We start from the raw sequence: 12,806 nt of genomic DNA on the forward strand, positions 1-12,806 counted from the left end.
TCATTTTGTATTTATTAATGTTTCATATGATTATGAATTTTTTAAAATATTCTAACTGGACAGAGACTTATACAAAATAAAGTTTCAGTAAATGTTTGTAGAAAATATTAAGTGCTGAGAGTATGACATCAGAAACAGATTTATGGAAATTATACTAGTAGGCTAAATGCCTGAGTTATCATTAGTATGCCTTGAAAGATCCATTGCCATGAACTATCTCCCTTATCAACTTCTTTTTATTGAGACAGAGTCTTACTCTATCGCCCAGGCTGCAGTGTAGTGGCACAATCCAGGCTCACTACAACCTCCGCCTCCTGGGTTCCAGCAATTCTCATGCCTCAGCCTCCTGAGTTGCTGGGATTACAGGAGTGCACCAGCACACCAGGTTAATTTTTGTAATTTTAGTAGAAATGGGGGGGTTTCAACACATTGGCTAGACTGTTCTTGAACTTCTGGCCTTAAGTGATCCACCCACCTCAGCCTCCCAAAATGCTGAGATTACAGGCATGAGCCACCATGCCCTGCCTCCTCAATCAACTTCTAATATCTTTAAAACTCCATTAGAGAATCATCTCTCTGAGTAAGTCACTGCCCCCTACCATAATAGCGCAAGAAATGTTTTTAAATGAATGACAAAATTAAGAGTAGAGAAGACAACTGAGTAAGATCAAGGGAAAGAAGAAAATGAAGTGGCAACTCTGAGAATTCCAACTTCATAACTTACTAGCTGTGTGGCTTTGAACAAATACTCCACCTCTCAAAAAACTTGATTTCTGTGTCATTCAAATAAAGACAAAAACAGCATCTTCCTAGGGTTTTTGTAAGAAGAAAATAAGGTAAGATTTGATATGTGTTTGGTATAGACTAAATAGTAGTATTTCCCAAATATCCTAATAAATGTGGTCAATGGAGCCAAGATATGAATAAAAATTAAGAACGTGAGAGTAAAAGTGATGACTGGAAAGGGCTAGTAATGGACATTGAAGGTAAATAACAATATGGAAATAATTATCAGTATTACTTTTAAAGAAATCTATAAAAACAAAATTATGAAGAAAATTGAGTAAATTCACATTTAAAGCCAACAACAAATCATATAGCTATTTATTGCAAATATCACAATAGGTTAATATTCTTTATAAAGAGTTCATATAAATGGATAAGAAAAAATTCAAAGGTCTAAATAGAACTGAGCAAAAGATGCAAATAGGCAATGCATACAAAAAAGTATGTAGTATACTGGTACACAGAAGAAGACATACTGGAATATTCATGCTAACTACAAATAAATGCAAATGAAAACACCAAAGATATTTTGAAAAATGAGACTATCACATGCTCACAAGGGTTGAATAAAACAAGTGGGAGTTGAAAATTATTCAAATGAACAAAGAAACATATATAAGGAAAACTTCAGTCTGTTTGACTCATTAATTCAATTTTAGGAAATCTATCTTAAAGAAATAATTCCAAGTACAGGAAAAAATATCAGCCAAAGGTATTCATTGCTGCTTTATTTTATAACAGTAAAAAATGAGCAGTGACCTGAATACTTAATCACATATATATGGATGAATTATTACACATCATCTTTAAAAAAGTAGTAATGTAAAATGTGCTTACGGAGTTTGTGATAACCTCAGAAAATACCTATGCTAATATGCAAGGAAAAAAGGCAGGGGAAAATGATAACAGTATAATATTCACTATATCAAGCAAATTAATTGGTGTAATACTAGAAATAAAGATATCAAAGTGTCAAGAGTGATTATCTTTTAGTGATGAAAGTTAGGTCTGAGTTTTTTACTTTAAATGTATTTGCGAAATTTCCTATACTAAAAGTGTATTATTTTATAATAATTTTTATAAAAGTTTGGAGATGGGGATGAGAATGAATTTTCAGAATCCTGGTTATTGGTATCTATCTCTCAGCGGAGTTTGTTGCTTATTAGTCACATTGAATGAAGGTCAAAATTAACTGGCTAAAACAAGAAACATTGAGAATTCCCAATATTTTTCATTTATTAATAAGTTTCTCATATTTCTGAAAATCTTATCCACGTTTCTAAGAAAAGTGAGAAAGGAAGAAGAGAGAAAGAGGTAGAGATAGAGATTCTCCTTAAGTGATAAGAAAATACATGAGAGCCTGAAATAACTGGATTCTAGCTTTGGTCATCAACTGTCTATATAAGTTGGATACATTTTTTTTTTCTAATTCCTTTTTTCATATCAGCCTCAAAGAGTTATTGAGAAGATCAAAGCCCCAGAGGTACTTGTCATAACTAAGCACCATATACCTCCACTTGAGGAAGGTAATACAGAGAAGTCCAATTAAGGACTTCATTGTTATTCTCCTGAAGAATTTAAGTTCTGTGAGATTAGAAATCTTGTCTCTATTTTTATTCTGTATGCAAAATACAGCACATACTATGTGCTCAATTTCTCTTTTGGAATACTTAGAGCAATGTCCATCAATAGCATTATTTGATATTTTATAGCTTATCCGAACAAATAAAGATGGACTTATGCTGGGGGAATTATTTTTTTCTTTGATTTTTTTTTTCTTTACTTAATTTGTGTGCGTGTGTGAGACAGGGTCTTGCTCTGTCACCAAGGTTGGAGCTCAGTGGCACAATCACAGTTCACTGCAGCCTCAACCTCCTGTGTTCAAAGGATCTCGCCACATCACCCTCTCAAGTAGCTGGGACCAGAGGTGTGCACCACCCTGCCTGGCTAATTTTTTTTGTTGTTGTTGAGATAGGATCTCACCATGTTGCCCAGGCTGGCTAGAACTGTTATTGATCACTATGTGGCAAGTACTTTGCTAGATGCTGACAATATGAAGGTGAGCCACGTAAAGTCCCTCAAGTTCTGTGTGTGTATGTTTTTAGAAGTGAAAATTATTAGAATAATGTTAGCATATAAGACAACTGTTTTGTTTTCATTTTGTTTTTACAAACAAACTGAACTTATATATCTAAAGTGACCAATTTCCTTTTCAAAGTCAATACCCAAGGAAGCTATGTACCAATTTCGATGATGCCTGCCAAGAAATAGTTCGAACTATTTTGTTGGATTTGTCCCCAGAGTCTACAGAAATATGATTTTAATGTCCTCAATAATAGCAAATTTTGCCTTTTACTGATAAATTTAAGTTTTAGAAATGAGATAACCCGACATTGCAGTGAGGAACATTGACTTTAGCATCCAGCAGATTGGGATTAAGTTCTGGTCATTCGATATTGGAAAAATTATTTCTTTTGCTGCAACTAAAACTTCTCATTTATAAAATGAGACAGTGAATGTAAAGCAATTAGCTTAGTAACTGGATGTCTATATTCTAAATGCTTACTTGTGCTTATGTTGTTATTGTTAATAGACTAGCAAGTGATTTACTTAAAAGAAATTTCAATTAAAAATGAAATCTGGCTATAAAGTAATGAGCCAAATTTTCTCCTGTGCTTAGTAAATTATTCTGAAGATTATTCCTCAGGGAAATTCCTTTGACATTCAACACATATTTGGTTGGAGCCATCCTACTATGTATCTGTTTTATAATTCTCTTAATTTATAACCAAACCCTTTGCCCTACGATATCAGCACTGAGGAATTCCTGACATAAAAATAACAATATTACCTAAAATGGCTTTTGAATTGCAGAGCTTATAAAAACACCATTTCCCTTTTAGTTTTTTTTTTTAATTGTTTTATGATTCATAGACTTTGAACTTGCTTAATCTCAAATGAACTCTCTCCCGGGAGCAAGGTCAAATTAGTTCAATGAGGTAATGTTCACTCGCTTATTTCTTTAAAACGCTTAGTTGTATTTCACAGGACATATCTATTTAAAATATACTTCCATATACAAGAAACACTGCTAGTAGACCAATGGATAGTTAGTTAGATCTGACTTTACAATTTTAAGTTAAGAAATACTTTATTTTAAATTTGTATTGGAAATTCATTCATTCACTCAACAATATTAATCAAGAACCCTGTATATGTCATGTATTACTCTAAGTGCTTGGTATATATCCATGAGCAAAACACAAAAATCCCTGCCTACATAGAACTTATATTTGGTGGTAAGAGTAGGCAGGTAGATAACAACATACTAAATGAGTAATTTTGTACGTTAAAAAGAGTAAAGTGTTATGGAGAAAAGCAGAGCAGGGAAAGGAGTGTGGGAGTACCAGGTGGGCAAAGTTTACAATTTTAAGTAGGATGGTCAGGGCAGACCTCATTAAGGAGATAACTTTGAGCCAAGACAGGATAGAGCTGAAGGAAAGTTTTGAGTGGTGCCATTAATATATTGGAAATCCTTGAATACTAATAATTTTAAGGTTATTTCTTTAAAGTGATTTCTAGCATAGGGTAATTTCATGCTCTAGTTTTTCTCTTTGGATTCACAGATGTTTGAGCTTGCAAGAGAATATAGAGGTCATCTTATTCACTTCCTTCACTACACTGAGTCTCTGAAATGCCAAAGAATTTGACCAAAGCCAACACATTCAGCCAGAAAGAGAGCCAAGTTAACAATACAAGTTTTCTGACACTGAGCTTGCTGTTCATTCTACCATATTGACAGGAGGATTCTAACAGTGAAGATTTTATATTGGCTAGCATGGGAATCCATGCTAAGGGGACAGGTGCAATCATATTCTCTAGCTATTTTACTTCACTTTTGCATCAATTTTCTGTCATCTTGATTTTATTTTTGCTCTTGACCAGTCAGACCAGCTTGTTTTAATGATCATTCTTCAGGATCCAGCTGATCCTGGAGAATGATACACTAAATGTACACTAAAATGTAGGTCCTAGTGTACATTTTAACTACTTGCCTTGCTGGTGTCTGTAATTCAAGTATCTGAGATACCGAAGCTGGTCAACTGAGGGCCGAGGTGTATTTTAAGGTGCAAGATTTGAAAAAAAAAAAAAAAAAAAAAAAACCGTGAAGGAATTGCTATTACAAGTTGCACTTTGCAGTTTGATTGTAATTAATAATACAAATTTCTGTAAAATACCTAAAACTCTGTTAACACTTAGAAAATAAGGGAATGAGGCTAACAGTAGTGTAGAAACACTATCAAAACTTAATTTATCACACGACCTTTTCTTGAAACACAGATGAATTCTGATTCATATCTTTTTGTTGATTTCCCTTGCGTGTCTTTTCCAGTTAGATATTTTGTAATTCTGCCAAATATTTGACTTATTGTCTCTACTGTTTGAATAACGTGCCCTGACCTTGTAGTTGTGTTCCTTCTAATTGGCAACAAGTCATACTGCAGTGTTCTTATGTAGAAACTAGCTTTCTCTTTTCTTTTCTTTTTTTTTTTTTTTCCTCAGCCAGGTTCTTGCTCGGTCACCCAGGCCCTATTGCAGTGGTGTAGTCATTGCTCTCTGCAGCCTCCACCTGTTGAGCTTCAGTGATCCTCCCACCTCAGCCTCCGGAGTAGCTGGGACTACATACTACTAGATCTGCCTTTTTTTTTTTTTCTTTTTTTCTTTTGGAGAGATAGAGTCTTCCTATGCAGCCCAGGCTGGTCTTGAAATCCGGGCAATCCTCTTTCAAGTGTTCATCCTGCTTCAGGCTCCCAAAATGCTGGGATTATAGGAGTGAGCCACTGCACCTGGCCTGTTCTTTTTGTTTTACTTGAATACTATGATTACAATCAAAGTAGCTCATGCAGGCCAGGTTTATCCTTATTACCATTTCATCATGTGGCAAAGGCAAACCTTCTTACTATTCTATAGTCAAGTTTTCCTTATTCTCCATCATCATTGTTACAGTTTAAGACAAATAATTATAAAAATTGTGTTGCAGAAATTGCCACTTGAGTGGCTCTATGCATCTCATATTTGATAACTGCCCAAACAGAACTCTTAATCCTGTCCCCACATTGACTTCTCATTCAGCATGTATATCTAAGTACATAACATGACTATTTACTTTGTGTCAGAAACCTGGAGGAAGAGGAGAGGTTATTGCTAGCATCCCCTTTCCCCTTACTCTCTATATCCAATTTGAATCCAGCGTCTTCTCAACAATGACAATAACTTTGTCCAAACCACTATATCCACCATCCATCTTCTCTTACTTGGGTTACTTTAACTAGTTTCTCCACATTTACTCTGGTCTTCTTCTAATTCATTCCCTTCATAACAGCCAAAGTAATTTGTAAAATCTACATAGCACCATATCATACCCATGGGTAAGGCCTGCAAGGGCTTCCCACTGCTCTCAGGTTCAATTCCAAAGGTCCTCATTACTCTGTCTTCTGCTTACCTCTATAGACTCAGGCCACTTCTCCCTTACTCCTTCATGATCCAGCCACACCAGTCTTCTGTCAGCAACTTGGAGCTTGGCTAGGCTCTATATTGCATGATGCTGAGGTTTGGGCTTCTGCCCAGAGTGCCCATTAAGATGTTTTTCAGCCCTTGCTCTCCTCCCTTCCTCCCTCCTTTTGAGGTTCCAAGTCTCTACTGTTTTCATCTTTATGTCCATGAAGACCCAAGGTTTAGCTCCAACTTACAAATAAGGACATGTGATATTTGATTTTCTTTTTCTGCATTAATTTGCTTAGGATAATGGCCTCCAGCTGCATCCACGTTGCTGCAAAGGACATGATTTTATTCTTTTTTAGGGCTGTGTAGAATTCTGTAATATAGATGTACCACAATTTCTTTATCCAATCCACTGTTAATAAGCACCTAGGTTGATCACATGTATTTGCTAGAATGTAGCATGTATTTTAAAAATGTATTTTTAAATGCTTACAGCAAGTCTGAATTACTTAATTTACACAGATTTGAGTTTTAGTTTTATGCATCTGTTGCAAATAAAATAATCAGGGTATGAAGTTTCTCAAGGGAACTGTTTTTTATTGTATTGTTTTATTTTAGATTTTCAGAGCATGCTGCAGATGGTTTCTGCATTCCAGTTCTAAGAATTTTATAACAACTAAATTTAACAAATATTTGTAGAGCAATTGCACTGAGCATGCTAGATATAGACATAAATTTAATTATTCACCTTAAAGGAGCTTCTAATACACTTGAGGAGAGAAAACAAAACAACTAATTTTTATGGAGCTCCGAAGTCAGGTCTTCCCACTGAATCTTGGCACAGGTAGTATTAAGATTATCTTCATTTTAAAGAAGAGGAAACTAAGATTCAATGAGTTACAAACTGATTGGCAGGATTGATTTGCTTGACTTCCTTATAGATTCCGGATATTAGTCCTTTGTTTAATGCATAATTTACAATTTTTTTCTCCCATTCTGTAGGTTGTCTATTTATTCTGGTGATTGTTTCTTTTGCTGTGCAGAAGCTTTTTAGTTTAATTATGTACCATTTATTTATTTTTGTTTTAGTTGAATTTGCTTTTTGGGTCTTAGTCATAAATTCTTTGCCTAGGCCAATGCCCAGAAGAGTTTTTCCTAGGTTTCCTTCTAGAATTTTTATGGTTTCAGGTCTTAGACATAAGTATTTAATCCATGCTGCGTTAATTTTTATATACGGTGAGAGATAGGGATCCAGTTTCATTCTTCTACATGTGACTATCCAATTTTCTTGGCACCATTTATTGAATAGGGTGTCCTTTCTCCAATCACGATTTTGTGGGCTTTGTCAAGGATCAGTTGGTTTTAAGTATTGGGCTTTATTTCTGGGGTCTCTTCTGTTCTATTGGTCTATATGTCTGCTTTTATACCAGTACCATACTGTTTGGGTTACCATAATCATATAGTATAATTTGAAGTTGGGTCATGTGATGCTTCCAGATTTGTTCTTTTTGCTTAGGATTGCTTTGGCTATTTGTGCTCCTTTTTGGTTTCATATAAATTTTAGGATTGTTTTTTCTAATTCTGTGAAAAGTGATGTTGGTATTTTCATAGGAATTGCACTGAATTTTTAGATCACTTTGGGCAGTATGATCATTTCCACAGTATTGATTTTTCTAATCCATGATCATGGGATGTATTTCCATTTGTTTGTGCCATGTGTGATTTCTTTCAGCAGTGTTTCATAGTTTTTCCTTTAGAAATCTTTCACCTCCTTGGTTAAGAATATTCCTAGGGTTTGGTGGTTTTTTTTTTCTTTTCTTTTCTTTTCTTTTCTTTTTTTTTAATTCATTGTAAGGGGGATTGGGTTCTTGATTTGATTCTCAGCTTGGTCATTGTTGGTGCATAGTAGAGCTACTGATTTATGTACATTGATTTTGTAACCTGAGACTTTACTAAATTTATTTATCAGATCTAGAAATATTTTAGAGGGATCTTTAGGGTTTTCTAGGTATAAGACCATATCATTGATGAGATAATTTGGCTTCCTCTTTTCCAATTTGAATGTCCTTTATTTCTTTTTCTTGCCTGATTGCTCTGGCAAGGACTTTCAATTTCTCAAAATTTAAAAGAGAATTACCAATTGGCCCAGCAATCCCATTACTGGGTGTATATCCAAAGGAGAATAAGTTGTTTTACCAAAAAGACATATGTGCTTATATGTTCATTGCAGTGCTAGTCACAATAACAAAGACATAGGATCAACCAAGATGCCCATCAATGGTAGACTGAATAAAGAAAATGTACCACATATACATCATGGAATACTACACAGCCATAAAAAAGAACAAAATCATGTCTTTTACTGCAACAAGGCCATTATCCTAAGTGAATTAACACAGATACAGAAAACGAAATACCACATGCTTTCATTTATAAATGGGAGCCAAATATTGGGTCCTCATAGACATAAAGATGTCAACAGTACACACTGGAGTCTATTAAAGAGAGAGAGAGGAAGGGGAGCAAGAGTTGACCTATTGGGAACTATGCTCACTACCTGGGTGTTGGGATCTTTCATAACCCTAACTTCAGCATCATACAATATAACCATGTAACAAACCTGCACATATACCTTCTGTATCTAAAATAAAAGTTGAGATTATTTTTAAAATACTTACCTTAGCTATAAAACCTATGTCCCTTTAGTCAAAAATGGATCTATAAAAGGAAATTACCAGTTTTGGAAAGTTTATTCTTATCTATTAATCTAGACAAATTTGGTGTGTGTTAAATTATCCTTTGGTTTTATGATAATATTTAATATCCTCTATTTTTGCACAAACAATTCTAAATATTTTATTTCTTTTTTACTTTATGAAGCTATTTCTCTACTATAAACCAAAATAGTTATAATATGATGAGTGAAGAATCTCATGCCTGTAATCCCAGTGCTTTAAGAGGCCAAAGCAGGAAGATTGCTTGAGGCTAGGAGTTCAAGACAAGCCTGGGCAACATAATGAGACCCTGTCTCTAAAGAAAAATTAACAAAGTAGCCATATGTGGTGGCATGCACCTGTATTCTTAGCTGCTAGGGATGCTGAGGCAGGAGGATTACTTAAGCCCAGAAATGTGAGGTTACAATAAGCTGTGATCATGCCACTGAACTATAGCCTGAGCAACAGAGCAAGACTCTATCTCAGAAAAGAAAGAAAAAAAGAAAAGAAAGAGAGAGAGAAATAAAGAAAGGGAAGGAAACAGGCTTGGCTGATATTTATGTGTTATATATTACAGCATTTTCTAGTTTATGGCATTTCAGTTAGTGACCATGCATCACAAAGCATCAGATTATATAAAGATATTTTTCAAGATGAATGCTTGTGTAACAAGAGTGTAGCGATCTAAAATAAAGCAAACTGAGATGTGTTACTAGTTAGCCTGTTTAGATATTTATAATTACTACTGGTTTTGGCTTTAATTCTTGTTACACTGTTTCCTGTCTCTCCTGCTAATATCCAGTTTGATAGCCTGTTTAGGTACGTATAATATTTACTAATGGTTTTGCTTTTTATTCTTTTTTTTTTTTTTTTTTTTTTTTTTTTGAGACGGAGTTTCCCTCTGTCACCCAGGCTGGAATGCAGTGGCGCCATCTCGGCTCACTGCAAGCTCCGCCTCCCAGGTTCATGCCATTCTCCTGCCTCAGCCTCCTGAGTAGCTGGGACTACAGGTGCCCGCCACCACGCCTGCCTAATTTTTTTGTATTTTTAGTAGAGACGGGATTTCACCGTGTTAGCCAGAATGGTCTTGATCTCCTGACCTGCCTGCCTCCACCTCCCAAAGTGCTGGGATTACAGGCATAAGCCACCACGCCCGGCCTTGCCTTTTATGCTTATTGCATTGTTTCTTAACTTTCCTGTTACACTATACATTCACAAAGAAGGAGCTCTATCTTGTCCATTTTTATAATCCCCAAAAGCCTCTGCACAGAGTAGGGGCTTCATCAATATTGGCTCAATTAATGGATAAAAAGGTTGGGCTGTGTGTTTAGTCCACTGAGAGTTAACAAGAGGCCAGTGTGGCTGGAGTGGAGTAACCAGAGGAAAAGAGTGGTAGGGGATGGTGTCAGAGAAGTGACATATAGTTAGATCCTGCAGGGTGTGTAGGCTGTCTTGAGGACTTCATCACTCTGAGTGAGAGAGAAAACCACTGAAGAGTTTGGAGCAGAGAAGTAACATAGTCTCATCACTCTGGCTACTAAATTGAAATCAGATTATAGGGAGCCAAGGGCAGAAACAGCTGGAAGCTGGGAAGCTGTTATAATGATGCAGGTGAGCCCAGGGGAGTGTAATAGTGGGAATAATGAAAAGTGCTTAGATTCTGGATATAGTTTGAGGGTAGTACCAACAAGGTTGCAAAAAGCCTTACATGTCATGATAATATAATTTGTAGACTTGTGTGATACAGTTGTTAAAATAGCCTATTAATAAGAAGTGATCAAAGGAGGAAGGAAAAGAAGGGCAAGAAGCCTTATCAGAATCTCTAGGGTTTGTTAAGTTTGAAAGGCGCATTTAATCTGATTTTCTATTGGAAAAAAATGATTTTTGAATACAAACTACAGAAAGTAAAAATCCACCAAATATTTTTTACTGAGGGGGTGGTGAGATATTCAGAAGACTGAGAAAGCAAGCATTGAGGAGAACATAACAACCTCATGCTTTGCTAATACTTATGTTCATAGTAAATAGAAGGTACAATTTATACTTTTATAGCTATTACCTAGTATAAGATGGTTTAAGGTAGATTTTAACATAAAGTTATATTTTATAGTAGTGGTATAAAATAATGAGCATCTACCTTCTAAAAGTATGTGCCTGAGTGTTATTTATATCCAAAATGGTATCATCTATTACTTGGAATAATAAGATATCTTAAATATGAGTATTCTGGGCTATTATTAGTTTGTTGGGATTTCTGCCTTGTGAGGCTTTGAACGTCTTGTGCAGAGTGAATATATATATAAGAAAAGGATGAAGATAATCCCAGAAACCCTTTTCATCAAAACTGAAAGACTATAGAGCATTTGTTATAAGACTATGAAGAAGGGGAAATATGTGATAAGGAGTGATGAATGTTTTGTGCAATCTGAAGCTGACACAATTTCTTGTTTTTTTGTTTGTTGGTTTTGTTTTGCTTTTTTAAGCAGAAACAATGTTAAGGTCAAAATTATGGAGCTCTTGCCAAGCCACCAGACTTGATATTCACCAGAATATCTTAAGGAAGGACAATTAATGATAATAGCTAACAATTGTGCAGCACTTGCTACACATCACGCCCTGTTTTAAGAGTTTCATTTATGATCATGGTATTTCCCCACCAGGTAAATATCAAGAGTTTCATTAGTTATTCATTTATCTTATTCCAGCTCCTATGCAATTACCATATGTACTATCATTATTATCCCAACCTTATAGATCAGAAAACCAAAGTATAGAAATTATACAGTTTTCCCATAGTCATATACTTCATGAAGAGCAAAGCTAAGAGACATTTGTATATGCTCTTCCCTTGCGATAAGGGCAGCTAGAATTGGTCTAGAGACCAACTGGTCTCTTCCCTTGTGATAAGAAACCAATTGGTCTCTTCTTTTGTGATAAGGGCAGCTAGAATTGGTCTAGATCTTCAACTAAGAGATAGCAAGCAAACTTGCACAAATTATTGATGAGGCCTAGTAGGGAATGGGTTCATGTGGCAAGGGGAGGGGAGATGAGCTCACGGGAGTGGAATATAAGTTGATATGGGTTATATATTCTATGTAGTCCGTAAAATTAGAGTTCTGCCTGAGCCTGCAATCTGGGAATCACAAAATTAGTAAAATGAGATTATCTAGATCTGTTGACTTGGATCCCTTTAAGTGGTTCAAGACACAGATCTGTTTGCTAAATTTCACTTAAGGGAAGAGAGAGCTCACACATAAACAGGCAATCTTGTACTCAGGCATTCCCTTTAAAAATTTTCAGTTGTCCAAAAAATTTTTATCTGTTCTCCAATGTATTTTTCTTTTTGATAGAAGATAACAATGTCCCAGAAAACCAAAACTTTGGTGATGTGTATGTCAAGGATCCCCATATATTATAAAGGAGATGTTTTCTAAGAACCTTACTGTGTTAAAGGTTAGAAAACATTTAACAATGACAACATATGTCCTTCTCATCTGAGGCAAAACACAGCACATTGTTGAAAAAGCAGCAGAGTGTTTGATTATTGTTTGTCTTCTTCTGTAGAGTACAACTAGGCTCAGTACATGAGATTGCACATTACTGCTACCTATTATCAGGGACCTACTACAGTTTCAAAACAAGAACTAGAGCTTCCAATCACAAAGACAATAGTCCTAACTCTTTAGGGAAACTAAAGAAATCTTGCATTCGGAGTGCTGTCACATCATTTTGGGGCAGCACTTTCTACTTAATGTTTTCCACCATTCTCCACATGGCAGCCAGAAGGAGCATTTCAAAACTCAG

Source organism: Rhinopithecus roxellana, chromosome 6 (assembly GCF_007565055.1).
Source record: "Rhinopithecus roxellana isolate Shanxi Qingling chromosome 6, ASM756505v1, whole genome shotgun sequence".
Lineage (NCBI taxonomy): Eukaryota > Metazoa > Chordata > Mammalia > Primates > Cercopithecidae > Rhinopithecus > Rhinopithecus roxellana.